This window comes from Megascapheus bottae, chromosome X, assembly GCF_031878675.1.
Source record: "Megascapheus bottae isolate mThoBot1 chromosome X, mThoBot2.hap1, whole genome shotgun sequence".
NCBI classification, from domain to species: domain Eukaryota; kingdom Metazoa; phylum Chordata; class Mammalia; order Rodentia; family Geomyidae; genus Megascapheus; species Megascapheus bottae.
The window spans coordinates 34230045-34244856 of NC_143547.1; the positions used below are offsets into that span (position 1 = coordinate 34230045).

At 40.3% G+C, this 14812-nt stretch overlaps 1 long non-coding RNA gene across 1 annotated transcript; it reads left to right on the top strand.

Annotated features, from left to right (window-relative positions):
* The first annotated feature begins 857 nt into the window (after window positions 1-857).
* On the top strand, window positions 858-2608 carry LOC150040811 (uncharacterized). The gene is made up of 3 exons (XR_016533843.1): window positions 858-892; window positions 2436-2480; window positions 2582-2608. It is a non-coding gene; the product is annotated as an uncharacterized LOC150040811 (long non-coding RNA).
* Window positions 2609-14812: the final 12204 nt, after the last annotated feature.

The window sequence follows — 14812 nt, forward strand, 5'->3', positions numbered from 1 at the left end:
TATAGGAAATTGAGCCAGAGTTTATTCCTGTTACATTCAGGCAAAGTTCTTGAGTAAATTGTGTCTATGGCTTTAAGATTTTGTGAGAGGCTGAGTTTGAAGGAGACAGACAAATCTGGTAGAAGAAATTTTAAAGCAGCCCCAAATTCAAGCAGTAATGTCATTACAGCAAAAAGTGGAGTGAATGGTTGGGTTGGTGGAGGTGCAAGGCTGTATTTCCAGAACTTGGAGGGCTAAAGCAGGAGGATGGGGAGCTCAAGGGCAGCCTGGGCTAAGTAGCAAGTTTTAGGCCTATAGGAGCCACAAACAGAGACTCTTTCTCAGAAACACAAAACAAACAAAAATAAAGGTGGAAAACAACACATTTCCCTAGAAAAGAAGCCTGTGTAAAAGTTGGGGCCAAGGATGGGCTGGGAATTTGACCTAGTGGTAGAGTGCTTGCCTTGCATGCACGAAGACTCGGGGTCGATTCCCGGGTACCACATACATAGAAAAAAGCCAGAAGTGGTACTGAAGCTCAAGTGGTAGAGCTCTAGACTTGAGAAAGTCCAAGGACAGTGCTCAGGCCCTGAGCTGAAGCCCAGGACTGTCAAAAAAAAAAGTTGGGGCCAAGGAAATAGTGGCTGCTAAGGAATTGTGGCTATATAATAGAAGCCAAGTGCTTTGCATCTGGACAATAGAAAAGATGTCTTGAGGGCATCCCAGGAATAGGCCAGGTCCCACCCATCTCTGGCCTAAAGGTTTTAACTCATTTGAAAGACTTTGTTTTGAGAAGAGAGCTTGGTGGTGGGGGCAGGGCATCCCTAGGTAAGTGTTTCCCTGTGTTTACCTTCTTAGGCACTGAGTCCTCTGCAGCAGTGATTTCAGTCCTGTGGTCCAAACCTCTGAAACGGTGAGCAAAACTAACTATTTCCTCCCAGAAAATGTTCTGCTCAGGTATTATGTTACAGTGACAAAAGTCTGAGCACTGTCCTTGGACTTTCTCAAGGCTAGATAGAGCTCTACCACTTGAGCCTCAGTACAGTTTCCGGCCTTTTTCTATGTATGTGGTACTGAGGAATTGAACCTGGGTCTTCGTGCATGCTAGGCAAGCACTCTACCACTAGGCCAAACTCCCAGCTCAAGGCCTTATACTCTTGTGTGGCTTTTTCACCCAATGTTGGTGCTCTACTACTTGAGCCATACTTCCACTTCCAATTCTCAACATTTTTCATGGTACAAATACCAGATTGTATTATGACATTCCCACGCATGCCTATGTTTGTTGGTTTTATTTATTACCTACCAGCATCCCTCTTACCTTAATCCCGTCTTCCTCCTCAAATAGTCCTCCATTTAAGGTTACTATTTTTTCCTTTCCTTGTATGTATGTATCTAGATTCCACGTATGAAAGAAAGTATGCTATAATTATCTGAGTGTCTGTGAGTATGGATGCAATATTTTAAAGCTTGTTTTAACCCCACAAACAAGGGTAAGCTCTCTCCCTAGCCTGATGGCTTTTGGTCTCCTTCCCCTCCCATCTTCCCCACTCTAAATTTCAAATCCTGTCATCAACCCAATGGCTTCAGTTCTACTTGGTATTTTGTGTTTTTGGTCTAATGAAAATGTGATTTCTCTATTTGAGTTTCATTACCTTGTATGGTTCATCTATTTATTATCTTTATTATCTTTAAGTAGTTGTACAAAGGTGTTGCAACTGAATGTGTCTGTTTATGAGTACAATGCATCTTGATCAACGTCACCACTCTCATCATTCTCTCCCATCTCTCCTAACCCCACCCTTTCTCTCAATTTTCTTATTTCCTTTTTCACATATATACATTGGATACTACAACTGCATACTTTGATTTCTCTGCATATAAATCTTTTTCTTTTTACTCTTCCATTTATTTATTTATTTATTTATTTATTTATTTATTTATTTTTGCTGGTCTTGGGGCTTGAATCCAGGGCCTGGGCACTGTTCTTGAGCTTTCTCAAGGATAGTGTACAGTTCCACTTCTAGTTTTTTCTGTGTATGTGGTACCAGAATTGCACCCAGGGCTTCCTGCATGTTCTGTAAGCACTCTACCACTAGGCTACACTCCCAGCCCTCTTCTAATTTTATTCCTTTCTTTTACATATTTGGTGAAAAAAAAGAGGGTTGTTTAGCAAGATAATGTGAAATTATGCGAGGTTAATAGCTGCAATCTATATTTGAAATATATATGTGATATGACTTGTCCTGCTGAGGTTAACAAATAGATTATGAAACACATACTGTATCTATGAGCCTAACTCTACACTAGTACTCTGTTTCTATGTTCCTAGAAGTTAATCTTTATTGTAGAACAATTTATTCTTAGGTTCAGTAATATGATATTTGCCCCAGGACACAGTCATCTTGATAAAATTGCTGTTCAACTTTATGCTTATTTTTGTTTCTTTTGTACAGGCGCCTTCCACTTTCCAGATACTTGAAGTCTTTGGAAAACATGCAGTAAGTGACAGTGAACCAGGGGTTATTGGCCTGTGGAGAATCTCTAAACCCTTGGGAAAATATTCCATACAAACTGATGATGCTTTCTGTCTATATTTCAGGACTCTCAGTGCCTTGGAATAAGTGAAGTAAGTCACAAAATTTTCTTTGATGAAGGCTTTTGAATTTATATTGCAACTTAGAAATTAAAGATGAATACTCACCCTCTAGAGTAGTACATGAAGCCTGGTGCTCATGGCTCACGCTTGTAATCCTGTCTAATCAGGAAGCTGAGATCTGAGGATTGAGGTTCAAAGTCAGCCCAGGCACTAAATTCTGTGAGACTCTTTTCTCCAGTTAACCACTAGAAAACCCAAAGTGGTGCTGCTCAAGTGTAGAGTGCTAGCCTTGAGCTGAGGAGCTCAGGGACAGCAGCCAGGCCCAAAGTTCAAGCCCCACGACCGTGAGAGAAATAAAAGAGATTATTTCATGAAACTTGGTGCCAATGACTCATACCTATACTCCTAGTCACTCAGAAGGCTGAGATCTAAGGATCATGGTTAGAAGCCAGCCTGGGCAGAAAAGTCTAAGATCCTTTATCTCCAGTTAATCACAGAAAAAGCCAGAAGTAAGGCTGTGGCTCAAATGATAGAGGACTAGTTTTAAGCAAAAATGATCGGGATAGCATCCAGACCTTCGCTTAGTTCAAGCCATCCCCCCACACACACAAAAAAAGTTTTTAGGCCCCAGACTCACACTCCTGTATTCACCCCATTATGCAAAAAAAAAGAAAACTTATGAACTAAATAAAAATAAGTAATCAAATAATGGTAAAGGACAGAAACAAAATAATTCAAGCCCCGTGACTAACCAAAAAAGTAAAAAGAAAAAAAAATTAATATGGACATGAGAAGAGATATTAATGTTTGAGAAGTAATGCAACTACTAACTGACAAATGTAACTGTAACCCCTGTATACATTATCCTGACAATAAAAAAAGTTTAATATGGAAAGAATGCATTCCAGTTCATCTTCCCTAAAAAGCCTAGTCCATAAGGCCATTTGAGGACTAATGAGTTAAGATTAATCACTGAGAATTCAAGAAACTCCGATAAGAGTTTATGGAGTTGTTATTGTTTGTATAGCGATGCTGTTGAAGGACCACTATGGCATCTTTTCTGGAGTAAATTAGAACCGGGGAATGGTCCTTATAGTGAAGTTGGTGTGACATTTCAAGCTCTTAATTGCATTTATTGGATTCCTCTGTGATACAGTCTTCTGTTTGTCTTTAATAAAAACACACATACTGTATAGCTGGATTTTATGGGGACTGAAACCTCCCTAGTTTGTCTTTCTTACGAATTTCTTTGGCATGAACTGATAGGAAAGACAATCTCTGGGTCTTTCAAGACCTTACATAGTATATCCTAATTTTGATTCTGCTGTCTTTAGTAATTCAGGACTCAGCCAGGTGCCTGGCTCATGCTTATCATCTTAGCTACTCAGGAATCTGAGATCTGAGGATTGCTGTTTGAAGCCAGCCTAAAGTTGGAAGTGAAGCTGTGGCTCAAGTAGTGGAATACCATCCTTGAGCAAAAAAGGTAAGAACAGCTTCCAGGCCCTAAGTTCAAGCCCCTGCACTAGCATAAGAAGACAATAAGTTAAATTTTTAAAAATCAGGGGAGGGTTGGGAGGAGGGAAATGGGGAAAAAGCATGAGAAGGGGTATCAATGTGTGAGAAGTAATGCACCTACTATCTGGAGAATGTAACTCCTCTATACATTACAATTAAAAAAAACTCAGAAGCTGATTCCATGGAAAAATGGAAGCTAGCTCTTTGTCACAACTGTATCCAAGACTGGGTTCTAGCATGGAAAAGCAACTATTAACAGGAAAGTTTCTGATTGCTTCCATCTTATTTTAAAACCCATGCTGCAATTATGGTACATTCAGTGCAGTATTAAACTGTGTAATTCCTTAGAAGAGCTAACTCAGTCCAACAAAATAAATATGAGCAAATGGGTATAGGGGTGGAGTCAAGAAAAGAATCAATGTATGAATTGCGTGAGGAAGGGTGGGGGAAGAATGCAGCCATAAAATTCAATGCATATCGGAGCCAGGAGTTTGGTCTAGTGGTTGAGTGCTTGCCTAGCATGAACGAAGACCCAGATTTGATTTCTCAGTACTACAAACATAGAAAAAAGCCAAAGTAATTCTGAGGGCTCAAGTGGTAGAGCTCTAGCCTTGAGAAAGTCCCAAGGACAGTGCTCAGGCCCTGAGCTCAAGCCCAGGACTAGGAAAAAAAATCCAGTGCTTATCCTACAAAATTAAGAAAATTGAGGGGAGGGGAGGGTTGTGAAGGATGGGTGAGAAAGCTGAGAAACTTTATATGGTCCTAAGTACACTGTAAATGTCAGTACCCATCTATCTGTAATACTCTGTTATTTTCCAGGGCTGTCAGAAAATAAATCATTTGAAATCATCTGTGAGAAAGTGATTGACAGAATTCCAAAGGCACTTGGAAAATTAAGTGACTTCTTCTCATTTGTTCTTTAAGTGACTCAGCAAGAATTCAAAGATATGTCATATTAATAACCTGATAGGCAAATCATAGTCTTATAATCCAACGTGTTTAGGAATTCCTCCAGTCAAGGCTCAGAAAACCCACATAGAACCTTTTTCTGGCATTGTTTTTAGGTATTGTTCTGAGTTCTCTTTCAGAAAGCCAAGGTTTTTCTAAGGCTGGTCACTGATTAGTGAGACCTTTTGTGTCCCCTTTTCCCAGCACGTCTAGCTGGCCTGCTGATAAGCACCCTTGTAAACAGTGCCTCAGCAAAGCCTTGAGAAGCACTTTAGAGAGTCCTAAAACTCTTCCTCCATCTCTCCACTAAAGATGGACTTAAAGCTAAAGGATCCTGATTACTGGTACAGTCTCCATGGGCAGGTTCCTGGGCTGCTGGACTGGGACATGGAGAATGAGTTTTTCCTGACTTGTACCACAGACCAGAGCCGCTCACCAGAGGACAGCCTTGCCAGATACAAAATCAGAGTAGTGAAGCCCCCAGAGATACCTCAGCAGAGGAATCCTATTTCTGTTGAAGATGACCCTAACTTTGAACCCAATTTATGGGTATGGGTAAATCCCAACATTGTGTGCCCTGTCAGAAACCAGCAGACTTCCCAAAGCCAGGAGATTCCCCATAGCCAGCAGAATCCCCAAAGCCAGCAGAATCCCAAAAGCCAGCAGAATCCCAAAGGTCAGCAGAATCCCAAAATCAAACATACTTCCTTTCCCTCAACCAGTACCAAAAAACAAAAAGTCTAACTGCTCCTCAACAAAATGAGTCTAGCCCTTCCACCAGCAAATTGAACTCACAGAAGAGAAAGCTGACACGCTAAAAGACAAGTCTTCGGTGGCACTCAACCTTCCTGACCAAAGGGATTGTTTCCAGAAACAACCAAATTGACAAGCTGGTGAAGTCCTGTACGTAGACTCCCCTCAACTATAACCACCTAATTGCTCCAGCGTTTGTGAACAGCCCAACCACATTGGCTTCTATTTGCAACAGATGTACAATTGCACTCAGAAGACATTTCACCATTTATGGGACAGCTCCAGAATGCTGAAAAGAAAACATGGTTTGCCACAACCTCTGCTTCCTGGGTACCTTTGAAACAGAACACTCACCCTTCAGGATGAGGCTGAAATAATCTTGCCTATGGAGACTCAAAGAGGAGGTTCACTGCAACTCTCAGGAGAACGCTGTTAGCCTCTGCTGGAGGCAGAGCTTCCAGCAGTCCATGAGCTGGCTAGATTTGATTGCCTCCTTCCTTCACTTTTGAATAACTACTGCTCTTCCTTGCTTTGCCTACTCTGCTTTCCTTACTGTGCCTACTCATGCCCTGCCTGATCTTTGTCAATCCCTAAGCCAACCTTATCTGGTCCATGCTAAGTCTATCTTTGGTACTGTTAAATAAAATGACAAGTAGGTACAAATGGATTGAATTCCAGGGAGGAATCAAGGAAAGTTGCATTTTGAGGAGAGGCAGAAGGCCCCAGGAACAGTAGAAGCTATGGACAGAAAGGAGTCTTTTGGGAGAGAAGAGAATTCCTTTCTTTTTACTGGGGCATATTTTTGAAAGTGAAAGCAAATGGTGAAATAATACTGCGTTTAGCCTATGGGTAACCTTTTGTGCCACATGAAAATACACTTGCATGAAGGGAATTGGATTTCATGTTCAAAATGTAGAGACCCAAGTGCCCCCCTCTACTATTCATTATAAGCCATGCCTTTAAAAAAACTCATTTTACCCTTCAGAGTTTCACAATTCTTTCTTGGTATTGGACTTCTCATCCTTGTTCTGTTCCCATCCAATTCCAATATGACAATTACAAGGTGGTATATTTTGTCTAGATATATAAAGCCCTAGAATTGTTCCTGTATTCACTTTGGGTCTTTTGATGACAGACACATTTGTTCTTTTGTAAATAGTTATTATAAAATTGATGTAAAGAAAGGTTACTGTTTTATAAGTCAGGTAATGTGTGAGTACATTTCTTTTTTGGACATTGTCACCCCTTCCTTAGTTCTCTCCAAGTTTTCCCCTCCACTGCTCACAAATTCTATAGCTCATTTTCATCATTTTTACCATACTGTCTTCTGAGTATCACTGTTGTATTTGTTCATCCTGTCAAACCTATGTTGTTCTCATTTTTTTAAAACATTCACCAAACCTTTGTTGAGGAAATGGCCCATATGTCAAGATTAAATGTGGGTGCTTGGGATAAAGAGATGACCAATACCAGTGGAAAATAGATATCTGTAATGTAAATGTGCTGGAATACAGGTGTGAGTGAAGTTGCCATGGAAATGGGAAGACATTCTTACCTGGAAAGACAAGGAATGCTTTAAGAAGGAAGTGCTTTTTGTGTGTGGGTGCACTAGTTTTGATGAATAAACAGGAATTTGCTGAACAGATAAATCAGAGAATTAACATTATAGAGGCAACAAAATGATTGAAGTGAGTGGAAAGTTTTGGACAGTGACCTCAACTTTGCTACTGTAGGACCTAGATTATGTGTGGGCACTGAGGAACTAAGATTTGAGTGATAAATTGTTAAAAAGCAAAAGCAAACCCCCAAGAATAACAAAGGTTTAAGTTTGGGGTTATTTTTTTTAATTTCCATGTTTGTATATTCTATGCAAATAAATGCTTTAACAAGTTTAAGCACACGGCCTTTTGCCTTCTATGTTAGCATCTTGTTAATTATATACTAAAATCCAGAAAATAGATTTTTAACTCTTTAGTTGCAAAACCTTTAAGAACTGAAGCACAAAAAAGTCTTATATTAAAGCAGTTAATTCAACCTACTTGTAAAATAACTGAAAGTTTGCATTTTCAGTGATTTATAACAGTTTTGTCAACTTTGTCTAGTTTCAACTTATAAAAGCAGCATGTTCAAATAAAGTTCTTTCAAAAAATAATAACAGACTACTTTTGTATCATAGTGGTTCAGACCATATTGACAGAATACTTTGAGATCATTGAAATATTCTGGCTATAAGTTGTTTATATATGATTGTCTCCAAAGTTAACGGTCATAAGTTCTAAAAATTAAGGAAACTCAGCTGGGCACTCAGTAGCTCACACCTGAAATACTAGCTACTCAGGAAGCTGAGATCTAAGGATCACAGTTCAAAGACAGCCAAGGCAGGAAAGTTTGTGAGACTATCTCCAGTTAGCGACCAGAAAACTCGAAGTGGCTCTATGGCTCAAAGTGGTAGAGTAAAAAAGCTCAGGGACTGTGCCTAAGCCCCACAACTAGCTCAAGGCTAGCACTGTACCGCTTGAACCACAGCCCTACTTTTAGTTTTGGTAGCTAATTGGAGGTAAGAGTTTCAAGGACTTTCCTGACCCTGCTGGCTTTGAACCATGATTCTCAGATATCAGTCTCCTGAGCAGCTTAAGATCTGTTGTTGGTGTTGCTCCTAGGGCTTGAATTCTGGGGCCTGGTTTCTATCCCAGAGGTGTTTTCTGTATCTGCTCAAGGCTGGTGATCTACCACCTGAGCCATGGCTCCACTTCCTACTGTTTTGCGGTTAACTGGAGATAAGATTCTCACAGATTTTCCTACTTGGGCTGGCTTTGACCCATGATCTCTAGATTACAGCCTACTAAGAAGCTGGGGTTACAGAGGTGAGCCACTGGTGACTGGCTAAGAATATTTACCTTTTTATAACATTGATTTTTACATCATATTTCAAATGACATGTTTAACAAACCAATATTCAAGAAGGGAATCTCTATATATAATCACGGGCGCTTAGTTTTTAAAACAAAATCAAAATTAGGCTAAGGGTTTGTATATCATAGATACATATTAATTTATGAAATAAAACATTATGTCTATAGAGTCATAGATATTTATGTCTATATTGAAGAGAAGTGGAGAGAGTGGGCATCCCTGTCTAGTTCCTGATTTTACGGTGAATGGTTCCAGTCTTTCACCATTTAGTATAATACTGGCTGTAGGTTTTTCATATATGGCTTTAATTATTTTAAGGAACGTACCTCTTATTCCTATTTTTTCTAGTGCTTTCAACATGAATGGATGTTGTATTTTGTCAAATGCCTTCTCCGCGTCCAGGGAAATTATCACATGATTCATATCCTTAGCTCTATTGATGTGATGTTTTACATTGGTTGATTTGCGAATGTTAAACCAGCCTTGCATCTATGGGATGAAGCCTACGTGATCATAGTGTATAATTTTTTAAATTTGTTTCTGGATTCTATTGGCTAATATTTTATTGAGGAGTTTTGCGTCTGTGTTCATTAGAGAGATAGGTCTGTAGTTTTCTTTTTTTGTTGGGTCTTTCCCTGGTTCGGGGATGAGAGTAATATTAGCTTCATAAAATGAGTTTGGTATTGCTCCTTCTGCTTCTATTTCTTGGAAGAGTTTCAAGAGTATAGGTGTTACTTCATCTTTAAACGTTTTGTAGAATTCTGCAGTGAAACCATCTGGACCTGGGCTCTTTTGGGTTGGCATTTCCCTGATTGCTTCCACAATTTCATTGTAAGAGATTGGTTTTTTCAGTTTGTTTACCTCTTCATTGTTCAGTGTGGGTAGCCTATATTTATTTAAGAAATCATCCATCTCTACTAGATTTTCTTCTTTCTTTGAATATAGGCCCTGGTAGTACTTATTCATTATGGACTGAATTTCTTGGATATCAGTTGTGATTGTTCCTGTGGGGTCTCTGATCTTGTTTATTTGAGTCTCCTCTCTCCTTTTTTTGATTAATCTTGCCAGAGGTCTATTTTGTTGACTCTTTCAAAGAAACAACTTTTTGATTTATTAATTTTATTTATAGTAGGTTTATTTCAATCTGTGATATTTCCGATTTTATTTTTGTTATTTCTGTCCTTCTAGTTGTTTTACAATTAACTTTTTCTTGCTCTCTAGGTGTTTCAGGTTTTTTTTAGGTTATTTACATGCTCTTCTTCTGTCTTTTTAATATGTGCTCCTAGTGCAATAAATTTGCCCCTTAGAACTGCCTTTGCTGTGTCCCATAAGTTCCTTTGTGATGTCTCTTAATTGTCATTATTTTTGAATTTCTTTTCTGATCTGATCTGTAACCCAGGATTTATTCAGAAGTGTGTTGTTCAGCTTCCAAGTGTTTGAATGTTTTTTTGTTTTTTGTTTTTTGTTTTACTTTTACTGCATTGTTCAGAACTAGTCTGAGTCCACTGTGGTCAGATAGAGTGCATGGGATTATATCAGTCCTCTTGTATCTGCTTAAGTTTTCTGTATGAACTATTATATGATCTGTTTTGGAGTGTGTTCCATGTACTGCTGAGAAAAATGCAAAAAGTTTTGCCGTTGGGTGAAGACTCTATGTATATCTGTTAAGCTCAGCTGGGCTATCGTGTCATTTAAGTCAATGTTGTCTTTGCTTAACTTTTGTTGAGTTGACCTGTAATTTGTTGAGAGTGGTGTATTGAGGTCTCCCACTATGATTGTGTTTGTATTCTGTAATTCTAAGAGAGTTTGTTTGACATATTTGGGTGCTCCCGTGTTGGGGGAGTAAATCTTTATAACTGTAATATTGTGGGTATGGATTGTACCCTTTACTAATATGTAGTGGCCGTCTATATCTTTATGTAATAATTTTACTGAGAACTTAATTTTGTCGGAGATTAAGATTGCTACTCCTGCTTTTTTGCACGGTGCATTGGAGTGGAAAATTCGTTTCCATCGTTTCACTTGGAATTTGTTTGTCTTTGGCAATGAGGTAGGTCTCTTGGAGGCAACATATGGATGGGTCATGTTTCTTAATCCAGTCCACTGCTCTGTGTCTTTTGATTGGATTGTTCAGCCTGTTCACATTTAGGGAAATTATGGAGAAGTGGTCAATGTCCATTGTCATTATTTATTTTTACTTCTAAGTTTCTTTCTCTCTCTTTTTTCCCCTTTTGTGTTTAGTGAATTATAGGTAATTGCTTCTTGATGGGGGTTCTTGATGTTCTGCAATTTGTTATCCATTAATTAATATTTTTGTAATGCTGGTTTATTATGCATGTATTCATATAGCTTCTCTTTGGAGTGAAATATTCTTGTTTCTCCCTCAAATGTAAATGCTAGTTTTGCTGGATATATCAGTCTGGGTTGGCAGTTGTTGGTCTTCAGGACATGAATGATGTTTTTCCAAGCTTTTCTTGTGTTTAGGGTTTGTGTGGAGAGTCTGCTGTTAATCTAATTTTTTCCCTCTTGTAGTATAGCTCTTCCTTTGTTTTTGCAGCATTTAAGATCAATTCCTTGGTATTTGGGTCTAGTGTCTTTAATATGATGTGTCTAGACGAGTTCCTTCTAGGATCTTGCCTGTTTGGAGTCCTGAAACCTTCAATAATTTGAGTATTTTCCCCTTTGAGTTTGAGGAAGTTCTCTGCTATGATTTTGGTAAATAAGGGTTGCATTCCTTTGTTCTGGAACTCGGCCCTTCATAGATCCCTATTATACGAAGATTAGATTTCTTAGCTGTGTCTGCCAGGCCCTGGAGTTCTCTTTGGTGAATTCTGACTGAGTTCTCTAGACTGATGACTCTCTGTTCCAGCTCTTGCGTTCTATCTTCCATTCCTTATGTCCTATTCTCTATCTCAGCCAATCTGTTGCTTAATGCATCCATTTTTGCTTGAATTGTGGACACTGAGCTGATCATGTCTGCTGAGGGGGGTGGGGTATTCATCATTGCTTTCATTTCTCTTTTGAATTTGAGGAGCTCTTTGGTAATTTCCTGCCTATGTTTCTGGAATTGTTTATGTAATTCTGCTTAATTTCTCTAGTCATGTCCACAATCATCTCCTTGAATAGAGTCATGTTTTGTGTCTCTTCAGGTGTCATTTCTTGGGATGGTGATATCTCTCTAGTCCCCTCACTCTTGTTTCCTTTTGGGCTTTGTGTGGGACTTTATTTATATATGTCGGAGTACAGTGTTGTGCTTTTCAAGGCATCAAGGGCTGTTGTTGTAGGTTCCCTCTGTGGTTGGTAGGTGGCGGTCTTTACTTGGCTTGGGACTCGTGGTTCTGGGAATCTGTGTATGCTTGTGGTTCTCAGCCAGATTGGTTCAGCCGCTGACTAGGTCTCAGTTTGTAGCTTTTATAGGTGTTCGGCCTGTTCCCAGATGCTGTGTGCAACTGCACAGCTAGCTCTCAGCCCAACCAGTGGCCCCGCAGTTGTCAGTAGGATAGACATGTGCACTTCAGTCTCAGCTATTCCGGCAAATGGCTATTTTCCTGCCCTGTTCCCAGGGGTGGGGCCAACCCAAAGGCCTGGGGTTTGGGATTTTCTGGTAGCTCTCTGAGTGATTTCTGCCCTGTCCCCAGGGGCGGGACCCAGCCGAGGATGTGGGCTCAGAGGGCGGAGCCACACCCTTCTGGCTCTCAGGGGTCGACCTCGGCCCCTGCTGGTCTGCCCTTCAGTTCCCTCTTGTGTGTCAGCCACTTTGGCAGACAGTCTGTCTGTGACGCTGTGGGGTGGGGGGGTTGGTGCTGTCCCAGCAGGCGGGTGCCTTATTTAGGTTTGGATTGTAGAGATGAAAAATAAGTACCCTTCAATAAGCAGAATAAAAAATACCTCCGATTCGAAAAATCTCCAAGGACCCAGAGGCTGCACAAACAGGAACTTCTGAACCCTAGTCAGCCATTGTTCGCACAGGTGTCCATAAGCTCCAGGAACTAACCTATTTTGTGTCAAAATTAGAATTGCACATATAGCATTTGTTTCCCAAGCCATAAAACTACCCTCAGACAGTTGAATGGGACTCAACCAGCGTGAGAACTTCCCGTCAGTTTCCACCAGCCTGGGAAGCTCCCTAATCTCTATCTTATCTCACTCCACCACTGATGTGTGTAAACTTGTGATCTTTGCCTTTAAAAAGACTGTGTAAACCCTGACCAACGGCTCCTCCCCCCACCTCACTGCCTCACTAGGTTGGGGTGCACGTGGACGGGTTCCCTGCCTGGCTTGTAACCTGCAATAAACCTTGCTTTTACATTTCGGACGCCTCTATCTCGGTGGCTTTCTTTGGAGACCCCCGTCTCAGGGCACAACATTATCAGTTAGACGCTGGCTCCCAGACTCCCGTGCACCCCCACCCGCTATTGGAAGGCAGGGTCTCAGCGCCCTCACTCTCCACTTTCAGTGGCTTGGGGGAGGTGCTGGGTCTTAGCTCCCGCGTGCCTGTCAGTCTCCAGTCAATGGCCTGGGGAAGGGGGCTGTTGGGGGAAGGGACAGGATTCTGAATTCCTTCCCCCCCCCCCCCCCCCCCCCCCCGGCCCTTGCCAGTTTTTCTCAGATGGGGTGGAGGGGTCTGAGTTAAGTTCTGTAGCTCGCCACCACCTCTGCTTTCCCGATGGGTTTTGGGGAACCCACTGGGCTACTTACTGACAGGGTTAGAAGTGAGTTGCTCCGCGGTGTTGGAGGGTCGTTTGCCTCCCCTCTGGTCTCCGACAACTTCTGTGCTGTTCGAGCCCGGTCTGTGCGGATTCTTGCGTCTGGGTTCTGCTGCTTATTGGCATAGCTGGAATTTGGGGCTTCCGGCTCAGCGCCCTCCGCTGTGGCTTTCCCGGAGGCATGGGAGAGGGGTCCTCGCATTTTGAATTCTTTGAGAACGTTGGATATAAGCTTTATCTGGATTTCTTTTTCGGTTTGTGTATTTCTCCATTGGTTCTTGAATTTATAGTAGTGGATTTCTTTTTTTTTAATTTCAAACAACTCTTTATTCTATTACTTTTCTACTAAAATGGATTTTAAGGAACCATATAGAAAAAAAACATAACAAAACACTTAACCATGTTTCTCCAGTGTTACATACTAAAGCAAGTATTAAAATACTAAAATTTAGGAGGGGGTGGGGGAAGGGAAATGAGGACAAAAACGTGAGAAGGGATATCAACGTGTGAGAAGTAATGCACCTTCTATCTGACGAATATAACTGTAACTCCTGAATACATTAAAAAATACTAAAATTTATTACTAGCATTTAATACTCAAGTATAAAATACTTAAGATTTATCTCTTAAATCAGCAGTCCCCAACATCATGGAACCCCTTCCCACAAGGAATATACAAGTATCATGCATATAGTTTATAGGTTCTGGGTTCCCCAAAGTTATATTCATGGACTTTACTACCTCGTATATATACCAAAAATGCCACCTTCTTACAGTCTTTCTTTATAAAACTATAAATGTTACCAAAAACTACCTAGAGTGGTAAGGAACAAAACCATGCAAGTTTAAAACATGTTTAGATGCTATTTCCTACTTTTAAGACCAAAAATTGAGCTGGGTACTGGTGGTTCAGGATTGCAACCTAATCAAAAAGCTGATATCTGAGGATTACAGTTCAAAAGAATCTTGAATAAAAAAAAATCTAGAAAACTCCATCTTCAGCTAAGCAGTGAAAAATTCTGGACTGTAGGCATAGATCACTCTTGAGCAAGAAAGCAGAGTGAGAACAGGTAGTCCGAGTCCTGAGTTCAACCTCTGGTACCAATAAAAAGAAAAGGGTGGGGAAGGATAAAAAATACAGGCGAGAGTTGAAACTCACATGGTAAAGGACCTGCCCAGCAAATGCAAGGCCCTAAGTTCAAACTACAGTACAATAACAGATAACCTCTCATCTCAATAAAACCAAATATACAATGAAATAATTTTTGTGTGAATATGAATAAAATGTAAATATTTAAAACTAAAATATTTCACTGCCAAAACTAAATATTTCAAGAATACAACAAATTCTAAACACACCACAGTCATTTAATACTCTGGGAATGAGTAACTAGCCTGT